The sequence below is a fragment of the Girardinichthys multiradiatus genome, chromosome 12 (genome assembly GCF_021462225.1).
Source record: "Girardinichthys multiradiatus isolate DD_20200921_A chromosome 12, DD_fGirMul_XY1, whole genome shotgun sequence".
NCBI lineage: Eukaryota > Metazoa > Chordata > Actinopteri > Cyprinodontiformes > Goodeidae > Girardinichthys > Girardinichthys multiradiatus.
The window spans coordinates 19,292,232-19,315,366 of NC_061805.1; the positions used below are offsets into that span (position 1 = coordinate 19,292,232).

The following is a 23,135-nucleotide window of genomic DNA, read 5'->3' on the forward strand; positions in this document are numbered from 1 at the left end:
CACTTCCATCAAGCCGTCTATATAACATATCCCATCCAGAACGTCAGACCCTAGAAAAATACATCTCAGACTCCCTCGCCGCTGGAATAATCCGTCCGTCATCATCTCCCTTAGGCGCTGGGTTTTTCTTTGTGCGGAAGAAGGATGGCACGGTCCACCCTTGCATTGATTATAGAGATTTGAACCAAATTACAGTAAAGAATAAGTATCCTCTTCCACTGTTGACTTCAGCTTTTGAACCATTACAGAGCTCCACCATCTTCACTAATCTTGACCTCCGAAATGCCTACCATCTTGTACGCATTTATCAGGGAGATGAGTGGAAGACAGCGTTCAAAACACCTCTTGGTCACTTCGAATATTTAATTCAGGTTACCTCCAGCAACTCAGCATCCCCAAGCGTCCCTGGTCCCATATTACCCTGGACATCGTCACCGACCTGCCCAGTTCACAAGGTATGACCACCATTCTAACCATCATCGACCGATTCTCTAAAACCTGCCATCTCATCTCCCACAGAAAGCTCCAGACAGCCAAACTACTCATCAAACACATTTTCCACCTGCATGTAATCCCCCAAGACATCCTCTCAGACCGTGGCCCCCAGTTCATCTCCCAAGTCTGGAAAGTATTCTGCCCCGCCATGGATGCCAAGGTATCATTAACCTCTGGTTATCACCCCCAATCTAATGGTCAGACAGAGAGAATGAATCAGGAATTAAATCAACTCTCAGATGTCTCACTTCCACCAATCCATCTGACTGGAACAAATATCTACTTTGGATGGAGTACGCTCACAATTCACACGTTTCTTTTGCAACTGATCTGTCACCTTTTGAAGTCTCCTTAGGATATCAGCCCCCCTTATTTCCCTCAGATGAGAAAGACCGTAACCTCAGTACGCCACCATGTCCGCCATTGTAAACAGGCCTGGAACAGCACAATACAAGCACTCCATCGTACAGCTCAACAGAAAAAAAGGTTTGCTGACAGGAACGGGTCCAAGCCCCACAATATCAACCCGGTCAAAAGGGTCTGGCTTTCATCCCTTTAAAATCCATGAATAAGAATCTCTCGCCCACATTCTTCGGCCCTTATGAAATAGATTTTGTCATCAGTCCCACCGCAGTCCGTCTCCGTTTTTCTCCCAGTCTTTGCATCCATCCCACTTTGCATGTGCCTCAGTTAAAACCTGTGATAACCAGCACTATCCCATTTTCATCTGTAAGCATCAAACAAACACTCAACCTCAGAACTTCCCAGTCACAATTGCCATCAATTCACCATGCCTTAATTTCTGTGCAGAGTGATGACTCCAGTTCCAGTTCCAGATCCATTTACCATCTTCTAAATAAACTTGTTAAACTTTTTCTTCATCTGCTGAGTGTTCCTTTGCATGTGGGTCAAAAGTGTAAATAAAACAATGACAAGAAGATGCTTATCTAATACCAAGCTATCATTCAAAAAGCTCCCATTGATAAAAAACAACGTAACGAAGACATTACAATTTGTCAAAGAACACAACGACTGGCCTAAGAGGAAATGGTGCATCGTTTTATAAACTGATCAAAGAAGGGTTGTTCATTTTGTATCCAAGTTGCCACAGACAGTTTTAAACAACCCCCAAAACATTGAGCTCGAACCACAGTACAAGATGAAGCATGGTGGCTCAGTCACCATGATACGGGGATTTTTCTCTTAATATGGTGTCTGGCATATTTGTAGTATGCCAGTAATGAGTTTTCATAGAGAAGGTTGTGCCCTTCAAATGGGTGTTTCAACAAGACAATAACCCCAAATATCCCAATATGAACGCAATACCACAATATGAGAACGTGTGATCTGACTTCAAATATGCTTTTTCTGTGGTAAAACCAAGAAATGCAGAGAAACCATGGAATGTAGTCCATTGGTCTTGAACTGTAATACCAGTTCCCAGGTGTCAGACGTTGGTTGACTTTATGCATCACAAATGTGAAGCAGTTTTCAGAAACACTGGTCATACAACTAAATATTAGTTCACTGATTTACTGGATGCATAAATCTTATAGCATTTTTCAGATTGTATAGTAAATTATTTAGTTTGCAGAGAGAAATGCAAAGACCTTTTAACAGCCTAATTTTACCTTTTCCTCACTTTCTGTAGAGTGATGACAAATTTGTCCTAGGAATACAAGCACTTTTAAGGATTTTAAACTTTACTCACTCTTTTTAAACACACTACTATTATTTTGAACACAATACAGTATAAAATCTCAACACTTAGAGGAAAGTGGAGGCGAAGCTGTGGCCATTTTCAAACATCACCTTTTAAATTGCGATTGATGTAAACGTAGAGTAACTAAGGTGAAGTATACACACAAGCACTCACGCTGTGGCTGGTTGGTTAGGGTAAAACACCACGTGGGAACAGAGATGGCTTTATCAGCAAAGAATGTGTGCAAAGAGCTTACTGTTTCACGTAGCCTTAGATGCTGAGTTTAACTGGGTAAGCAATGTTCAGATGATATGTGACTTTGGTCTCTAGAAACACTATAAAATAGCTGCACAATTCTCTGGAGATTGGGGTGTGGGTGGGTAAAAGCAGAGCCTTCCAAAATATGCCTTTGTTAAAAACAATTGCTTGTTTTAAGGACATTGAACAATAATGGGAATGTATGTTACATCATTGGAGTTTTGAGTTATTCCTACCCAGCAGCAAACTAAGTCCTGACTGAATGATGACAGACCATATGTGGGTTTAAAATGAACGTCTCGTGCCATTTCTGTAATTGACAGACAATACATTTAAGCTGTTTTCGGCACTCCTTATTAATAAACGCCTAGATACAGGAAAATAGAAATATGCAGTTCAATCTCTTGCTTCACAAGACTGCCACATCTGCAATTTCTATGAATTTAACCAAAGTGCCATACAAATTTCACAGTGATAACCTAATAACATTAAAACACTCTGATGCTCTGTCTCTGCTGATAAAAATTTGCTGACCTCAGCATGCTATATGCTCAAATAAGGGGAGCATTTGGCATTGGACCTGGATCAGTTTTGTGATTAATTCAACAAACAATTATCTGACTGTGTGGGGGAACTTAGATTATGTAAAGAGTATTGCACTTTCATCACTAAATTGTCAGAAGATCATGATGTATACAAAAATTAGTTAGTAATATCACTGCAAAAAACATAATCTTTCTTTTTGCAGCAGTGCAATGTGAATTTTACACCTTTCATCCTAATACACATGCAACATATGTAGGGGGAGTTTATCATACACAATACTTCACATACGTAACAGGACCTTCTTTCATAATGTTTCATTTATTAATACTTGTACTCACATAAAAATACTTTTAGATACATGATTATTATTAGCTCCAGGAATAAAATGTATATTTGTTTAGGCCTGACCCCATATGGATGAGGGTTCTCAAGTTGCCATGTCATGTTAAAGGCCAGGTTGGTTTTCACACCCGGTTCACACTAAACACGGTGTAGCTGCGGTTCAGCTATGTTGCGGTCATGCTGCAGAAAGCCACTCACAGTGGCCAGTCTGGCCCGGCTTCGGCTCCAGCTGCGGATCCGTGGCTGATGTGAGTGTACACATTGATTTTAATGATTTGGGTTCCTTCGGCGCCCGAACCGCAGCAGCACCGCATCTGCACCGTGTTCAGTGTGAGCCCAGCGTTAGGCTTTCAGTCACCCAACCCTTGTCCCATCACCCATCATTTCATAAATTCTTAGTGTTGTTTTGTGACTACCTATCTGTTAGCAGCTAACAAAGCTAAAGTTAGCATATGCTTCAGAGCTTCCGTTCGGGGCTAAGTAAACCTTTTTTTACACTTTTTGAAAGAGTCACCACTGCATTTTATCATCCTTTGTTCAGCATCCAAAAATGTGATGACACTTAAACTGATCATTATATGGTTTTTTAATGTTGACAAAAAGGGCATTTTTTGTGTTATTCATTATTTTTTGTATTAGCAACACCTTAGAATTAAATTACAATAAATACTGTAAGATATCAGACTGGTCAAACCTGAACTTTATTATTCAAACCTGAACAGTTTCATTAAAACACATTTTGGAAACAGAAAAAGAGATTAAGAAAAGCATGAAAACCAAAATACATGGACTAGTCAAACCTGGCCTGAATTATTTAATACTTGTTTGTCATTTGTGAAATCTTTACTTTGTTTAAAGAAAAAAAAGATTTTTAGGTTTCCCAAAAAATATTGCTAAAATCAAATTTCCTCTTGTTCTCATTAACCTCATCATAAATAGTCACGAGATGAAACTGGAGTTGGATGTATTGTCACATCCCTAGTTGTGTCGCTTGTTTCTTTCCTGTTGCTGTGAGCAACTAGGGAGCAGCAAACTCATAGCTTCAGCTCGTCCTCATTTTCCTCCCAGCACTGCCATGTTAGGAAGTACCCAGAGTGCTGAGTAAGGAATCCGTTGACTGCTTTACGTCTGTTGCTTTTGTGATTTACTTCAAATACAACTTCATGCGAAACAGTAATAGACTAAGAGCTTTACCATACACAGAATAAATGAAACCATAAGAAAATAATAAAAGCATCTAACAATCTTGTGTTGGCTTGTATTTTGTTCTGTGCATAAACTCTGTTACAGGCTGCAGGCACTTACATTCTTTGCTGAGGCCCTTCAGTGCACTACCAGAGCACAGGGCCACACGTTTACACAGAGCCATAAACTGTGTCAGTAGAGATGTAACCTCAGTCTGAACTAAGTGCAGGAAAGAAGCCTGATGGATTACCTGTAGCTGACCTGGTGTGTTAGTTGTGATGAACCTGTCCAAAGCTATCTTGGGCCCTGCCAGATTTATTGCTTGCCTGTTATCGACTGAAAGCTGACACTGACGATGTATGTTGTGACAAAACATCAGCACTGGGGTGTTTCTTGCTTAACATCAGGATTCCTACTCAGCAGGGAAAAAAAAGAAAATTTATGAGTAAGACTTTAATGGTCAGTAAACACTAGAGTCATCATGATAAACTGGTTTTGAGTCCACTTCATCACAGATATCTTCTTGCAAAATGATTATGTTTAACTAATGTGATTATGGCACACATTTTAGTAGATAAGATTAAAAACTCTGTTTGCCAGGAATATTATACTGTATGTTGTGTAAAGAATTTTGCTAGCATTTTTAATAAAATCCATGAACATGTCATCTTCACAATGCAAAAGAATATTCAGGCTTCTGGTTCTGCTAAGCAATGGCATTTCTCCATTATTTCGTTTTGACAGCTAGGGAAAATTACAGTCCAGGTTTTACCATTGTGTTTCTTTTGGGTGTAACTAAAGGTAACTGTAGGTTGTGGCACACCTAACAGTTGGCAAAATGCCATATCAACCATATAAATACCTGTGATTGAAACGATGTCTGTCTTATTTTGTATCAATCAGTTCAGTAAACTGTCTATGATACAACTCTGTCCTGAAGTATTGGCATATGTACTCAAATGTTAGTAAACATGAGGAAAGCAATCTAGAGTTTAGAGGCTGTCATATAGAAGAAGCTGCTGTTGTCCATTTCTAGATGCACAGAAAAGAACCACAAATTGTGTACAGATCAAACAATGGAGCAGTCCTCCAATATTGCTTGTGGAAAACTGCTCTGCGGCAGCAGCTGCAAATGTAAATTGGATCAAAATTTAAATCATAAAATTCTCCAAATTTGCCACAGAACAAAAGTTGTTAAAGTAGACAGAATGGGCCCTGTTTTGATGCTCAGCATATGCTGTGTATGCTCTGGTCACTTCACTGTTATCTCCATAATCCTTTTTGCAGTTAAGAGTTCACAGAGGATGGCGGTATTGCTGATACTATGTGAGACATATGTTTTTTATTTGGTCACTAGGCAGTTCTGCAATGATGATAAGGCATTGCAGAACCAGCTGGGAATGTATTCATGCACAACTTTATTGGGACACCGGCAAGAAAATACCAGTGTACTCTGACCTTTAAAAGATAATAGAGTTCCATATGTTTCATATGTTTACTTTAATTCAGTTAAGAAACTTTTCACTTATTCTCCAGCTCAAAGAGAATATTTTCTTTTATCCTCAATTTCCTTTAGGCATGGACCAGGATAAGATTCTTGCAGTATCATAAGTTTGAGGGGAAAATATTGCACTTTCGTGTATCAGTATTTTCAAAAAATACACTCTATATGAAAAGTTAAGCATGCTTCATACACCTGGATAAACCTATTAGGCATGTTACCAAACTGACTTTTAAACTTTTGGAACATATGAAAGAAAGTTTTGGTGGTTTTGAAATCCTAACTTTCTAAAAACTTGGTGTACCTTGATACCAGTAACCAAAGCATCCCCAATTATATTTCCGAATTATGATATTTGGACAAAACTAAGATTTTTTTGTTACAAATAGAGTAAAGGTGACATGGATTTCAAACTGTTAAACAAGTTGACTGATTCAGTCCATGTTTGACTAGGTCATTTATGCATTGCTTTTTTTTTGTTGTTGTGGGGGGTTGTCTAATTCTAAAGGGTTTGTACAGTGTAGAGTTATCAGGTTCAGGTTTACTACTCTATGTATATATAGGAATTTTAAACAAAAGGTGTAAAACTACAGGCAAGATTCCTCAAAAACTGTGAAAAAACTCTTTATTTGAATCAGAATCAGAATCGGCTTTATTGCCAAGTTCGTACATACAAACAAGGAATTTGACTCCGGTGCCCTTTGCTCTGAGCTCTGATAGGAAGCTTTTTGAAGCTAGTTAACAGTTTGACCGTTCTTACAGTGCTTACAAATCCTTCTCATCTGGTCTGTCACTATGTCACAGTTACTATTTCTGCAAGCAGTACCCAGAAATGCTGCTAGTATAAAGCAATTTGGAAGTGGTGTGGACTACTTCAACAACCTCGATGTACAGCTTTGACTTATCAACTCTCAACACAACATGACACTCGAAGAATACTTCTTGTTTTACTTCAAAAAAGGGTCTCAAGCATTGATAAAGGCTGCTAAAGCACATCCTAATTTCTGCTACACATAATACTAGCTAGGACTAAGTTTTTGTACACGAGGGCAGATATGGGAGGGGTGCGGGAGACATTAAAACTTTTCTTTTTTATAAAGCCTGTAGTTAGAGTTATGAGTTATGCTGCTGTAAGTTTAGGCTGCTGGAGGACATACTGACCACGTTTCCTCAATCTACTACTTTCTCTTACTACTCTAAAATTTTACATTATGTGCAGTTATTAGTGCCTTAACTTTATGTTCTCTGTTTTTTTTTTTTCTTTCATAGAAATTACACCTGGCTCTTTTTGTTCAGCAGGGACAACCTTCTTAAAGGGGCCGTCGGCTGAGGAATGGTGCCAATAGCTGCATGTTCTCTTTCTAGGAATGATGCCATTGACCCTGCTTTTCTGCGTTTAACCCTGTCTTCCTCCTAGACAAAGGAAGGAAATAAGCTATTGCTGTAATTACATTTACTCTTTTTTTTATCCGATAGATTTCAATACAGACTCAGAGCTTATATGCTTAGCCCCGCCTCTTTCCTAGATGAAACAACTAAAGGAGGTACTGCAGCCATTAACTATTTACTCTGATCCAGGTTTTGCTGCAGGTTTCTTCCTGGTTTTCCTTTCGACTCACGCTACAAGCCTGCTTAGTATACAGGATTGCTGCAAAGTTAAATACTTAATGCAATTAACTGACTACTGTCATTACATGCTTGTTCAAGAGGAGGGAACGTCAGTTAATGCAATTGGTAAGGTTTCTTTAGATAAAAAAAAAACAACTCATTTTCCCAATTGTTAAATAAACTGAGCAATTTATCATAATAAAATTGAAATCTGTCTCCCGCACCTCTCCCATATCTGCCCTGCTTCAGCTCTGTGTCTTGTCTTCTTTTGGAGCCTCTTTTTGCATTTCTTCCAAATTCTGAGTTATGGATTTGGTCAGCTGGTCTCTCAATGCAATTGATCAAATTTTCTCAAAGAGAAGACAGGGAGGAGGAGAATCCTTTTGTCTGGACGGGACGTTTTTCTCTGGATACACAATCGACTCCTGGCAGAAGTGGAGGATTGTGTGTTTGTCGATAATGTCAGTCGAGGATGTGGAAGATATGTATATAATTAGATGTTTGATATCAGGATTTCTGCTTTTTGGAGTCAGCAGTTACCTGGCATATCGATAAATTCGGAGAATGTCAGCAGCTGTTATGGCAATTGTGAGGCTGCCTGGCATGTATGATGGGATCTTCAGGGCGATCAGCACTCAGACTGAGATGTTACATGAGCTGAATCGCAGACTGGATGTGATCCTTACAGGATCGCAGGCAGGTTGCGGTTCCTGGACTCAGGGGTGATATGGATTAAATCTTGGAGAAAGTTGTTCGCTCGGATCTGGCAAAAGACCAGGAATTTGGCTGTTTGGATTCGCCTTTGAGAAGCACCAGCGAGACTCTCAAGGCTGTCGGAAAATTAAGAGTCAGCCTAACCCAAATAATTGTTGTTTTCTGAATCTGGTTCCCCTGCACGGCTTTGATGGCTGGTTATCTTCAACTTCTCCTGGAAATTATGTAAACATGACGCTCTGCCCCCTCCCTTCCCTGAGGACATCTGTGGACCTGCTCAGAACTTTGTGGCCGGTTGATGAACATTCCAACGTACCATCAAGGACAATGGCCTCTGTGACAGTGCTTCATGGACTTACTTGCACACACTCACATGCTCAAGATAAACATATGCACCCCCTCACACCACCTTCACCGATCCCGGCATGATGTTGTTTTGCATACGTGTTGCTTCTTTGTGCTGAGGTTTTTTGCAATCTCAAACTGTATCCTGCTAAGGATAGGTTGGATGGGTTGTACTGGAATTCTAATTTCCCCTCTGGGATCAATAAAGTATCTTTGAATTGAATGAATTTTGAAATGGATACATTGGAAAGTAGGAAATTGACTTTGGATGGGACTGAATTAACTACATATTTCTGTGTATAAGTTGGATCTGTTTGCTCAAGTGTCAAGTGTCTTGAGACGACAATTGTCGTGAATTGAATGAACTAAAATGAACTAAAATTAAATGAATTGAACTAAAACAGAAAGTACATTAGGTCCGCAGAATATTTGATTATGCATTGACAATATTATTGGTGGATATTGAGATGACTATATCCGTTGCAAAAATCTAATTTTTCCTCATTCCTGTCTTTCTCGTGTACTAACACTGTCTTTAGCATCTTTGACACTATAATCTGTGTCGAGTGTGGACATCAACAGCAGTAAGACCCATAGGCAGATTATTACATCCTAATACAAACACGTTAAGAAAAATGCTCTTTCTAATAGAAGTTGTTGTTTGCACTGATGTTAAGTTTTAATTAAAAAGCATGCTATGAGACATTATATCACATTATGTGCAGTGTCATATCTTTTTGATGCAGCTTTAACGCTCTTCAAATTTTACAACAATGTTTCATGGATATCCTTCATATCCATGAATCTGGTGCCATTAGCATTGTGGTGAGTTAATTTCCTCCATGTGCAGAATAGAAGAATTTGATAGACTGTGTCTTAAGGGAATGTATATGGGGCAGTGGTCTTGCAGTAGTTAAGTATGACATGCAATTAATCAGCATGAGCAGCCAACCAGTATCGCTTTACTGCAGAAGCGGGACTAGAGGCCAGTCTGTGCTGAACAGCTGCAGAAAGAAACCAGCCCTTTGCCTTTCTTAGACATGTGCACTGAGAGCGGCAGAATTAAGCAGTGAGAGTGAAAGGAGAGAGAGAATAAGAGGGAGTGAGTGAGTGAATGAGGAAACTTACGGATGGGCAGGAGGAGGGGAGGAGAAAAATAGGAAGAGAGAAAAAATGAAGGTTTTAACAGCCTGCCCACATCTGTTTATTTAGAAAAGAAACCATTGTGTCATTCAGTTATTCTAACAACCTACACCAGGGCCAATGTTAGTCCCACAATGACGGCTTTTTAAATACACAGTTTACACTTCTATGAAGTGGCCTCATAACTGTGTTGGAGCCTCAGGAACATGCCTAAAGGGGAACATACTATGGTTTCATATTTCCTGCCTCACTTCTTGATGTCTCTATAGCAGACTGCAATGCCAGAGACTGGCCTTATGGAGAAATGGCGGGGAACATTTCATGTTTTTTTTGTGCTGTTACTGGGTCTAATCTCTTAGATTGGTCCAAACATTTTGAAAAAATGACAAAGGGTTGCAGGGGTGTGTGTTGCATGAAAGTTGCAAAAGCTGTGAAATGGTAAAATTGTTTTCTGCTCTGTTCTGGTGTACAGATAATGCAACTTTTGAGTGTATTTTTATTACACACTGACAAGTGTGATTATTTTTAAAAGGTTTTAGGTTAGAAATCCTCCAGCACACTCCTAATAAAATCAGGAGTGTCCTTTTGAGTTGTTACAGATTTGTACAAAAATGGGCTAAAGCCCCATTGAAGAACCTGTAGGACACAACAGAATAATGTTTTAAATTACAACATATTTTACACATACGGCTGTAGAGTTAAAAAAGCCGAGATCAACACCATATAGAATTTAACTTAAACCTTATTCCTCACCACCTACACTACAAAGAAAAGTGATTTTATTGATTTCACAGCTCAAAACCCTAAATGAAAAGCACTCACACCTGAGCAAAACCCTGTTGCATGCTAATACCACCATCACACCATTGTGTATCTGTCATGATGTGTTAAGGTAGGATACAAATGCATAGCTTATTGGAGTAGATGAGAAGGATTTAATGGCAAACAAACATATAATTTGACCAGGTACAGTGACATGAGCAGGATCAGTGTAGGAACAGAAGACATGGAATCAGGCAGCAAACAGGGTAGCAAGCAGGTTCATTTCCAGGAGGAACTGGCGGAGAACAATGGGATTATAAATACTGAGGTAGGTAAGAGAATGGACCAATGAACTAAGGAAACTAAGCAGGAAGAATATGAGGCAGCTGATGACGAAGGGACTGCAGGGAACTGAGGAAGTGTGACTAATTAACACTGATTAGCAGGGAAGTAACAGAAAACATCTAAATGAACTGAAATAAGTAAACAATGAGACTAACTAAAGAACATTAACAGGGAGGAACCAAATCTATAAGGAAATATAAACTAACATATCTGACACATAGATCCAGGGAAGTAACAAATAACTAACAAAATAGATCTAATAAACCTGAATGAACTAAAACAAAGCGAGATAAGAACCTGGCTGTGCAGAGAAAGTAAACAAAAGACAAACTCAAAACCCCAAACACAGTCAGATTATAACAGTATCTGCCTTGCATTCCAATGGTTTTATGTAAACAATACTCCAGCAAAGCATCTGAAACTCCAGTGTGCACAATTTGATCTCAGACTTAACAGATTTGTTTGGATATGTTGAGAAATTATGCAGCATGAGCCTCACTGCTTAGACATGGAATATATACTTTACATATGTGCTACCTCTAAAGAGTCAACATAAGTGCTACTCAAATGTTTAAGAACAAACCTTGTAATAACATTACAAAATCTAATTAAATTATACAGATGTTCTCTCTGCACCGATGAAGATTTGGTTTCCTCCACTGAATGCACAGAATAACTCTGACCCACTTTCTGATTAATTGAGGTTATAATTATCACTCAATAACTGTATAGAGCACTGAACCTTCCTTTCCAGATTATTAGGCATGGGAAATAAAACAAGATGGTTATGTAATGGCAAACCTGTCCATTCTCCGCCCTTCCTCAGTATTTATACTCTCTGGGTTTCATTGTTCTTCACTGGTTCCTCCTGTTTGCTACCTGGCTACTACATGTCCTTCTCAAAATATTAGCATATTGTGATAAAGTTAATTATTTTCCATAATGTCATGATGAAAATTTAACATTCATATATTTTAGATTCATTGCACACTAACTGAAATATTTCAGGTCTTTTATTGTCTTAATACGGATGATTTTGGCATACAGCTCATGAAAACCCAAAATTCCTATCTCACAAAATTAGCATATTTCATCCGACCAATAAAAGAAAAGTGTTTTTAATACAAAAAACGTCAACCTTCAAATAATCATGTACAGTTATGCACTCAATACTTGGTCGGGAATCCATTGGCAGAAATGACTGCTTCAATGCGGCGTGGCATGGAGGCAATCAACCTGTGGCACTGCTGAGGTCTTATGGAGGCCCAGGATGCTTCGATAGCGGCCTTTAGCTCATCCAGAGTGTTGGGTCTTGAGTCTCTCAACGTTCTCTTCACAATATCCCACAGATTCTCTATGGGGTTCAGGTCAGGAGAGTTGGCAGGCCAATTGAGCACAGTGATACCATGGTCAGTAAACCATTTACCATTGGTTTTGGCACTGTGAGCAGGTGCCAGGTCGTGCTGAAAAATGAAATCTTCATCTCCATAAAGCTTTTCAGCAGATGGAAGCATGAAGTGCTCCAAAATCTCCTGATAGCTAGCTGCATTGACCCTGCCCTTGATAAAACACAGTGGACCAACAGCAGCAGTGGGTACTGTGGGTACTTGACACTGGACTTCTGGCATTTTGGCATTTCCTTCTCCCCAGTCTTCCTCCAGACTCTGGCACCTTGATTTCCGAATGACATGCAGAATTTGCTTTCATCCGAAAAAAGTACTTTGGACCACTGAGCAACAGTCCAGTGCTGCTTCTCTGTAGCCCAGGTCAGGCGCTTCTGCTGCTGTTTCTGGTTCAAAAGTGGCTTGACGTGGGGAATGCGGCACGTGTAGCCCATTTCCTGCACACACCTGTGCACGGTGGCTCTGGATGTTTCTACTCCAGACTCAGTCCACTGCTTCCGCAGGTCCCCCAAGGTCTGGAATCGGCCCTTCTCCACAATCTTCCTCAGGGTCCGGTCACCTCTTCTCGTTGTGCAGCGTTTTCTGCCACACTTTTTCCTTCCCACAGACTTCCCACTGAGGTGCCTTGATACAGCACTCTGGGAACAGCCTATTCGTTCAGAAATTTCTTTCTGTGTCTTACCCTCTTGCTTGAGGTGTCAATAGTGGCCTTCTGGACAGCAGTCAGGTCGGCAGTCTTACCCATGATTGGGGTTTTGAGTGATGAACCAGGCTGGGAGTTTTAAAGGCCTCAGGAATCTTTTGCAGGTGTTTAGAGTTAACTCGTTGATTCAGATGATTAGGTTCATAGCTCGTTTAGAGACCCTTTTAATGATATGCTAATTTTGTGAGATAGGAATTTTGGGTTTTCATGAACTGTATGCCAAAATCATCCGTATTAAGACAATAAAAGACCTGAAATATTTCAGTTAGTGTGCAATGAATCTAAAATATATGAATGTTAAATTTTCATCATTACATTATGGAAAATAATGAACTTTATCACAATATGCTAATATTTTGAGAAGGACCTGTATGGCTCCATGTCAAATTCCCTGCCTGTGTTCTATGACCTCACCTGTAAGTTACCATTTTCAATGATTAAATATACTGCTCCCGAACTCGTCTGCACTTTGGTCCAGCAAAACCCACACCCAACATGACACATTTACAATTGTTGATTTCATGATTTTATGGAAACTGTAGTGATCAGCTTTTAGTTCGTTTTAAAAAAATTCTTTGGAATAAAATTTAAAATGTTGCACTGACACTTTAAATTGTCCAGTGACAAAAACATTACAAAAAATGTACTTCATAATTACTAAACCTGTACCTAGAGGATTTTTCTTCATGATATGTTTGTCACTTTATCTAAAACAATTACATTTCCAGATGTTTACCTTGAGTTTGAATATGAAATGAAAACCTTTGGAGTTAAACAGGTTTTGTGTTCAACATGCTTTTGTCATATGTATCCATCACTTTCTACAAGAAAGTTAAACACGAGATTGGGATTTTTTTTAGTGCTTGTGGTTTATTACCTTTGCTTTGTTGTTTCTTTACACTGCAACATTCTTTTTAATGCACTTTGTGTTGGGAAGATTAGGGTCACGTGTGAGTGTGTGTTGGAGGTTAGTTCTTTTACTGGTAGGTCCATATGCGCTGGTGTTTGTCTGTAGTGATATGAAGAGCGTTCAGGCCTGTATAAACAGCCACGTATACAGGCCAATGACTGAGCAGCATATGTTGCAACAGCTGCGTGTGTGATATGCTGTCTGTGGAGGCTGTGTGGAAACTCACACAGATCTTTCAGGGTGAATATTGTTAAACGTACCTCGATGCAATTACAGAACTAATGTAGTTAATCAGCTCCAGGACTGATCTCCACCTGCCTCAAGCTTTTTTCTTCAATCAGCCATAATTTTCCATTTTTTGCCTTCACACCAGGAGTCAGGACAACTGTTTCTATGCTGTGTGTGTGTGTGTGTGTGTGTGTGTGTGTGTGTGTGTGTGTGTGTGTGTGAGACGGAGGAGGGCGGGGGTCGGCGGCAAAGTGGTGTTAAAATCTTAGGCTTTTAAGGACCATTCTTGAAAACACTTTAAACTGTAGTTTAAAGTGCTCTGGTGCATTACATTTGACCTCATTGTCTTTAAAAAAAAAAGCAAAAGACACAGAATAAAACTGTGTATTTCTCCGTCAAAGATACATTTTGTCACAACAAAAACACACAAAACACTAAATTTTATTCAAATGTACTGCATTTGTTATTACACTGTCTAAGCAATTATATAAAAGTATTTTACGTGGCAACAACTGCTAACCTTAGGTTTGCTATGCAGTCTTCAGAAGTATAGAAAAGTATATAAGTTTATTATATAATTTTCTGAATAAAGACGGATATAAGAAAATTAAGAACATAAAAATGTTTACAGTTTTCAGACTTTTTTTCATTATGTTACAATGTAAAAATTATTTTTTGTCTTTTTTGGCCTCCGATATGCTCTTAAATCAAAGTTTTAAAGCAAACAAAGCATCAAATCCCACATTTGACTTTGCTTTTGCAAAAAAATTAAATAAAAAGCGATCACGGATCACAAACTCAGGTTTAATCTGTATTTAACTTCAGTCTCTGAGTTGTTTATTGATTTGCGGAATAACACTTGCATTTTCTATCCATTTTTTTCATAGTAAAACTAGATAAATGTTTTACCCTCAGATCTCCATAAACCTCTGCAAAGTAATGGAAAATCAAAAAAATATATATTCTTGAAACATAGGACATTGTGGCAGCAGCAAGATGCGATGGAGATGATGTCTTCTGAAAGTAGTCAACTTTCCAACATATCAACAACCCTAAACATACAGGTTACAGATCGAAGTACATTGATGGACTCAAATGGCCCAGTGAAGGTCCAGACTTAAATCTAACTGAAAATCTGTGGCAATACTTGAACATTGCTGCTTACAGAGGCTCCTTTCCATTCAGTCTGACTGAGCTTGAGCTCATTTGATAAGAAGAATGGGCAAAAATTCTGTCTCTGGATGTACAAAGTTGGTAGAGGTATACCCCACAAAACATCTGCAGCTAAACCTGCAGGAAATGGTGGTCTGACCAGTATTGACTCGACAGGGCTGAAAACAAATGCATGCAAGACTTTTCAGATTTGTTTCCAATACAACACATAAATATTTGTTGTGTTTATGTGAAAAAATGTGAAAACGTTCAATGGGTTTGAATAGTTTAGCAAGGCATTCTAAAAGAGCATATTTAGGCCATATCTGATTGTGTGCCATGGGTCTGTGACAATTGATGATGTCACAACTCATTTAAAGTGCTCCATTTTACAGTAAAATATTTTAAGGGCTCCAAACAATTGGAGTCGGCGTGGCCATAGGTGCTAATATACAACAAATATAAATGAATTAGAATATTATTGAAAAATTCATTTATTTCAGTAACTCACAGTAAATACATTACATAGATTAATTAAACACAAACTAATATTTTCAAGCTTTTATTTCTGTTAATTATGACGATTCTCCGCTTACATCTACAGTAATTAAAACACGGCATTTAAGATTAGAATATTACATCAGCCATATGAAAAAAACTTTTTAATACAGAAATGTGGGCTTAATGAAAAATGTGTTCAATGCCTGCTTTTAAAGGTTGTAATTTTGAAATGGTATTTTTAATCTGACAAACAGAACACATATTCTAATCAAATAAATATGACTGAACATGGCTAACATAAAGAAAAGGGATTCATCCTTACTGTAGTTTGGTTTGCATGCATTCAAAAATAAACACTGCAGTGGTCAAAATGAATAACGTTGCTTAGAATAGGAGATTACTGGGTGATATTTCCCCTAAAATGATTCGTTGAATCTTCTGCGTGACTGGGGCATAATTTTACACAAGTGTTGATAAAAATTGTTCCTACTAACTGTGATCCAGACTGCCTTCGCCTGACCAGACCTCAGTTTATGGCTTTGACATGAGGTCAGTTTCTGAAGATTTCCTTGTGGATTAGTGACTCTGGGAGGGAGAATGTGTGACGGTGGCTTTTTTGTGAAGTGTTTTTTCATTGAAATAAATATTCAATATTTATTTCTAGAGTTAATAACCTGAAAAATCTGTGATTTTACTTTCAGACCATTTGTTTTTTTCAAATGTATTGAATACTGTCTGAATTACAGTGCAGTAGGCTGTGATAAAAAGATCAGGTGGATCTTTGCCTGTTTGACATGATGGATGACTCTAATCTTACTGATTAAAGGATCACCACCCCTATCCATAACACATGATTTCACATTTGGCCTGTTTAGTGGAATTTTTATCGCAGGATCTACCTATTTCTTATACTCTCAAGCAAACCATTTGAACCTTTAATCAATATTAACAAAGCATTTAGAGTTGTAGTTGTTATAAGTTACTTTCCCAAAAATCTCCTATATGTTTCTGGGTGTTATTGCTGAGAAAAGAGAGCATGTGTTGTTGATGTTCAGGTCCAACAGTGTTCAACACACAGTTCACGGCTTTTGCAACTTTCTAGAAATGTTAAAAATAGGCTGGGTGTTTATAACATTCTGTCATTTTCTGCCAAGTATTAAGGTTTTAATCACTTGTGCGTCACTCTGGAGTTCCAAACAGAACAAATCAACCCAAATCCCACCAAAAGAGGACGGATAGAACAGAGGCAAATTAATAGGGCAGACATGAGGAAGGAAATGAATTCTTAATCTTGTTTGGCAATGTTCCAAATATCTTAACACTGCCCATTATTATGTGTCTGAAATCCCAACAAGGAAGCAATTTGAATGGATAATTCCTGTAACTCATTTCCTGTGTTTGGATATTTCCTTCTTTAGACCGAACAGCCCATTTCAACTGACCTCCTCTGTTCTGCTGGGATTCGGTTGACTCAACAACAGAAAATATCCTCACAATTGAAGGATACAGGAATCTCATGAAATTTGTAAAAATAGGGCCACATAAATTTCCTTAAATTGCATGTAACAATGTCGGAGTTGTTTTTTATTCAAAAGGGTTTTAGAAGTATTGTGTGAATAATTTATTCAGGCTGTGACAAAACCAAGTTATCTTGAACTTTGTGAGTCTGCAAAATTACAAACACCTTCCCAGAAAATATGTTAAACTAAATTTACTATTTCTTTGTCTACTTTGTTAATTACAATGAAAGAAAGTACATTTGGTGTTTGCTGTGTTTAAAAAAATAAGTTTAATATACATTCAAGTTTCCTACCATCCGATTTGGATGTATTTTAGCTAACACAGATTAATTAGGGTGTATGAAAGATTTGGTTTGCATGGACCTGGTAGTTCTGTGTTTGGTGAAAGAGTCGACAGTGCAATCAGGCGGTTGCCTGAGCATTCAACAGTCAGCCAAAACAATTAGTGAAGGGCACCAGACTCAGAGAATGCTTCAGTACATTTAGTACATTTCAAATATGGGTTTATTGATAAAGCTCATTCAATTCACAAATAAGTCTTTGATATTTCTGTCATTAATCATTTTACTTAATTATCACTGGCAGCATTTTAGGCATTAATTGGCAGTAGTCAGTCTAATATGAATGTTTTCAGAATCAGCAAAGCTTGTTTTTAATTTTGTTTTGTTTATCGCTTAATTGGACTGTTGCGGGAGGAATTTTGGTTTAATTGATCCCTCAGTGCCAAAGCATTCAGCTTTCAGTAAAAAACATCTGGTTTGCACACACAGCTGTTTAGACGAAAGAGCTGGATGATTCAATCTCTCTGTTTTTCCTTCTGAAAGTGCTTAGGATGGAAGACTTTTTCTTATAGTTGATATGTTTAAAATGTTCTTTTTTTCTTTAGATTTTATTCAATTTTTATGTCATTGTAAAAACAGATTATATTAATCTGTTTTATTATACGTTCATATTAAAAGAAGTTGAAACAATGAAGATGGTCTTTTGTCATCACTCACGTTGCTTGTCTCTGTGTGCTGCAGGGAAAAGTGAGGATGAACTCCCGAGGTATTGAGTTCCCTGTATCCATCATTTTCGACAAGTTGGGAGCTTGGAATAGCACCAGCAGCGTCTGTGCTAGCCAGCCGTAACTGACATTGAGTGCATTGTTCGCAGTGGGAAGCTCACGGCTGTGGCCTAAAGGTACATTCCTGAGATCAGAATTCTGTTTGAAATACAAACAGCCTTTGTGCCCCCGTTGCTCTCTTCTCTTGACTCCCCCATCCACATCAAGCCTCCAGAGCTAAACGACCTCCTCTCATTCATGTGTCAACATGTGGGCTATCATTTTACTCACACCCACAGATGCTCACACACTTACACAAACAGACACACACAAACCCTTGTGTTATTTTGATGATGAGGTCCAAGCAGATATCTGAGCTGTGGTGGAAGAAAAGCTGTGAAGTCCTAATTTTTAAACACAAACACTGTCTCCTATGTAACTGACCCTTTTTGATAGCTAGACAAAACATACAAGGAGAAGTAAATTGTATAATAAAATGATCGAAAATCATATTCAAGGCTGAAAGAGAAGTTGTGGGGTTTTTTGGCATTTAAAAATGCAGCTTGATGCCTCAAGTCAACATCCAGCTGCATGAGTTTAGGTTTTTTATATATGTTACTGTTGTTACCTTTGGTCAGAGTAAGATAATATTTGTAAATTTTGAACAAGAATTTGTCTTTTAGAAAAGATGCTTAGTATAACTTGAATATAAATTGATAGAGTACATAATATTTTTGAATACTTCTAATAACCATCCAGTATCAGTTTTCCTATTTCTTTTTAATAAAGGTCACTGGTCAAATAAAATGAAATGCTTGTGTATGTGCTTTGTGGTTGTCTATAAAGTAGCATACTTCAGAGAAAATGTCAATAGCTCAATAACTAATAAACCAATCAATAGTTTTTTTTTGTTTGCTACTGTGTTAAGAACAATCAAAGCCAAGTAAGTAAAAGTTTAATGGTTTTATTATTAGGCACCTGTTTGATTCTTATCCATTTTTTATTTTATTTAAGATTTGATGCCTGTATTAAACCGTATGATCTCTGTACAGTTTGCTAACAGATTCAAAAAACAAATATTGAAAACTTGGGATCCACAGGTGTTTGGGTTTTGGTTTTTTTCTGTTTTTCTGTTTTGTTCTTTGTTGTTAATTATGTTCTTTAGGTCTTGCCTTTTGTCAGTTAATTTCTTCTTGCTCATTATTGTTAGAAAGATGTCCTATTAGTTCCTTCCTTTGTATTTAGTTTCCTGGTTTATTCTTGTGTTTAGAATTATTCCTGTTAGATATGTTAGATTTTTCTCCTGGGTTTCTTTGTATCTCAGTTCAGATCTACTCGTATTAATTAGTCTCTCTTTCTCAGCTTCCCTGCTTTGCTTCTGCTTCAGCTGTTTTTCGTAATCTCCTGATTGACTCACCTGCATCCTATGTCATTCTCCATACCTCCTTCAGTATTTAAGCTCACTGGTTTTCATAGATCATTGCTGGTTTCTTCCCATTGGACTGCCGGATGTTCCGTTGCTTTGTTTCACAGCCTGTTTCTTCCTCCGTTGCTGCCTTTGCTTCTAGACCTGTTCTCCCTGTGATTCCCCCTGTAAGCCCCTATTGTTACTTATGAAGGAACTCTGTTGTCATTCAGTCTGCACTTGGGTCCTTCTCAAACCTATACAAACATGACAAAAGCAAGATATCATCACCACTGTAAAACTTCCTTTTTGTTCTACATCACGAGACGTAAGTGTAATTTATTTGTAACAAACCAAAACAAAAGGATTTGAACTGATTGTTTGCTTCAAACATTGTTTGCGCTTTCTGTGTGCACAGTTTATGTCTTTTTTACATGTACTCTGTTTGGCACAGTGACAATTATCCTAAACCAGTACAAAATCTTAGAATGAATGGGACTCAAATTACTTGGTAATGAAATAAAAGTTTGACGCCGTTCCTTGACTTCCTGTTTCCTGATATTGGTGTGTTGTTGTGTCGTGGCATGATACCTATTAGACTCTGGGAAGTTTATTATGATGATAAAAAGTCCCACATATTTTCCAGGCAATGCAAATGAAAAATGATGCAGTAATCTCATAACAAAAATAAAAATACCGCATCGAGCAATTGTAGATGAAATTGTCTTCTCTTTTTCAGCTTGCAGCTTAACATCTGACAGCCAATTCTCTGGTGCAATAACTTCCATAATGTAAATTATAATGACTGATTATACAGGGCAATGTTCATTGAGTGCCCCATTATACCTCAATTAATTTTCCCACAACTGCTCAACTGAGGAGGAGTTAATAAGATGTGGATGATTGAATTAGTGAGAATGCTGCACAGATCTGAGCTATTGTGAAATTTTGAAGTTCAATCTATTATTCTATTGCATATCATCTGAGTGATTATATGTTATCTTTACAGGATATCATGGTGTCAAAATGTTTTCTAGAATTTTATGTGGAGCTGTTTTTTTGAAAGCTGACTAAATTCCATGATTAGACTCTTTCTGACATCTAGTGTTTTTTAATTCTTTTGAAACTATATGCTCATTTCAGTTTATTGACTATGTCAAATCTCACCAAGGCATACTTGATTGCAGTGTGCGCCATGCTTATTGTTGTGTAACAAGGATTCAAATAAATGTGTATTCTGGTGCAAAATCTTGAAATGCAACATTTAATTTGGGTATTCATCCACAGTCCATGGGCCTCTATTATGCTCTTACCTTCAGCTAACCCCACAAGTTTGCAAAAAATATATATATATTGTCATGGAATAATATTGATTTTGTGTCTGGTTTAACAATTTATGTGTTGATTTGGCCATATGTTTTGAAATGTTAGCCTGCTGAAAGATCAAATGAGGACCCATTCAGAATTTAATGCTATTTCACCAGATTTGTTGTTGTGAAAATTATATGATGCCACACATTCTAATTAGGAACCCAGATGCTTAAGAATAGAAACAGGTCCACAGCATCAGAAATCCTTTGGGCATGAAGTACTCTTTCACACATTCAACCTCTGATCCACGCCAGACCCACATGAAGTTTTTGTTGCTGAAAAACTCAGTCATAATCTCGTTTGACCAAAGCACATGATTCTAGTACTTAAGCAAACTCCACATGTTTCCGTTTGTGATGGTAGGGCAGAAAATGATTTTTGTTTTTGGCATTACTCTCAAATAATGTGTTGACATGTTGATAGCATCTAATGGAGAGTTGATGACACAAAGATGCCTCTTTTCACAGCAATTCTCTTTAGTTATTAAGTTATTAAACCTTCCTGATCATTCTCTATGCTGTGTGTGGTGGCAAGACAAACATAGGGTCTCATTTAGCCTTGTGGCAAGACAGAATTGAGCCTCTGTGTTTTGGCATATTGCAAAGCCAAAATAATCCCGCATTATTATACAGAACTTCCAAGAAATTCTGATCAACTTTGAAAAATAAGGAACAACTTTAAAAATACTGCAATTACGCATTTTAAAGGTTAAGGATATAACACTACTGAGGGGTGAGTCAAAATCAATTATTCATTAACATGGGATATTTTGTTTTCTCCACTAAAAAAGGTAGTCAGATGAAAGGTTCAATTTCTTTTGTATGAGATTACAATCAGGAATTAATTTATTTTAAGTTAGTTTATATATGTTTACCAGTGGTGCCAATGACTCTGGAGAAGCGGCAAGGATCTACAGCTCAACTCTGAGAATTTTGTTTTTTACAGGAGAACCATTTTACATGAAGTCCAAAATACTGACTTTATGTAAACGTCGTGTAGGGTACACCTTAGAACATGTTGAAGAAGGTTCTGTTGATAGATGAGACTAACATATAACTTTTAATTACTACATGCAAAAAATATGTGCGGTAGAAATGAAAAGGCCAACCCCTAGGTGAAACATGGTGATGGCAGCATCATGTTTTGGAGGCACGTTTTTCAACAAGGAACAGGAAAATTAGTTAGAATTTGTAAAGACTGCACCAGACAAATGGGCAAATGATTTTTTCCTGCATGTGTAAAGCATATAGATGCTCTTTTTAGATGGTTATTTGTCAAAAACTATGCACCACATGAGAATTATGGGTAAAATGGTGTTGATTCATAACATGAAATCCAAATTAAAATGTACTAATATGTGTAGTTGTAACATGAGAAAGTTTGAAAAAAGTTCAAGGCCTATGAATACTTTTGCACTCATTAGGAACTTGTTCTTACATCTGTAATTACATTTATTATTGTTCATAATAGTGGAATATCAGGATGATTATAGTTTTATCCGATATCAAAAGGGTAATTGTATTTGGTATGCCCACTGGTCGGCTGAGAAATCACTGATAATAACTAATAGATAATAACTAGATAAATAAGCCTATTTACATTGTATTTAAGTAATCTCAGCATATTATGACTTCAGGGTTCCCAGTTTTTTTTTTTTTTTTTGAATAAGTTCAACGAGCACATAAAAGGTTTCACAATTATGTGCCCACATAATTAGGAGCAATGTTCCCACCACTCAATCTACACTCAGGCGCATTCATCCTCTCCTCATGGAGTGTTTTCTCAAGGCTCGCCCTCCTCCCACCATAAACTCCCGCCCATGATTACGTACGAACCCTCAACAAGTTGCCAACCAATGAGGCGCACTTCACAAATGTATGGCAGGGGGAAAGCGGGAGGAGGGGGACTGAGGAACCCAAAGACAAATGCTCAGAGGGGTTGGAAGTAGAGG

The 23,135-nt window shown here is 37.8% G+C and overlaps 1 long non-coding RNA gene across 3 annotated transcripts in view; it reads left to right on the plus strand.

Annotated features, from left to right (window-relative positions):
• The window catches only part of LOC124878516, a 51,521-nt gene extending 31,164 nt beyond the window's left edge, over nucleotides 1-20,357 (plus strand). For all 3 annotated transcript variants that reach the window (XR_007040813.1, XR_007040812.1, XR_007040814.1), the window contains one exon: nucleotides 18,386-20,357. This is a non-coding gene — a long non-coding RNA (uncharacterized LOC124878516). The remainder of the gene's footprint in view (nucleotides 1-18,385) is intronic.
• Nucleotides 20,358-23,135: the final 2,778 nt, after the last annotated feature.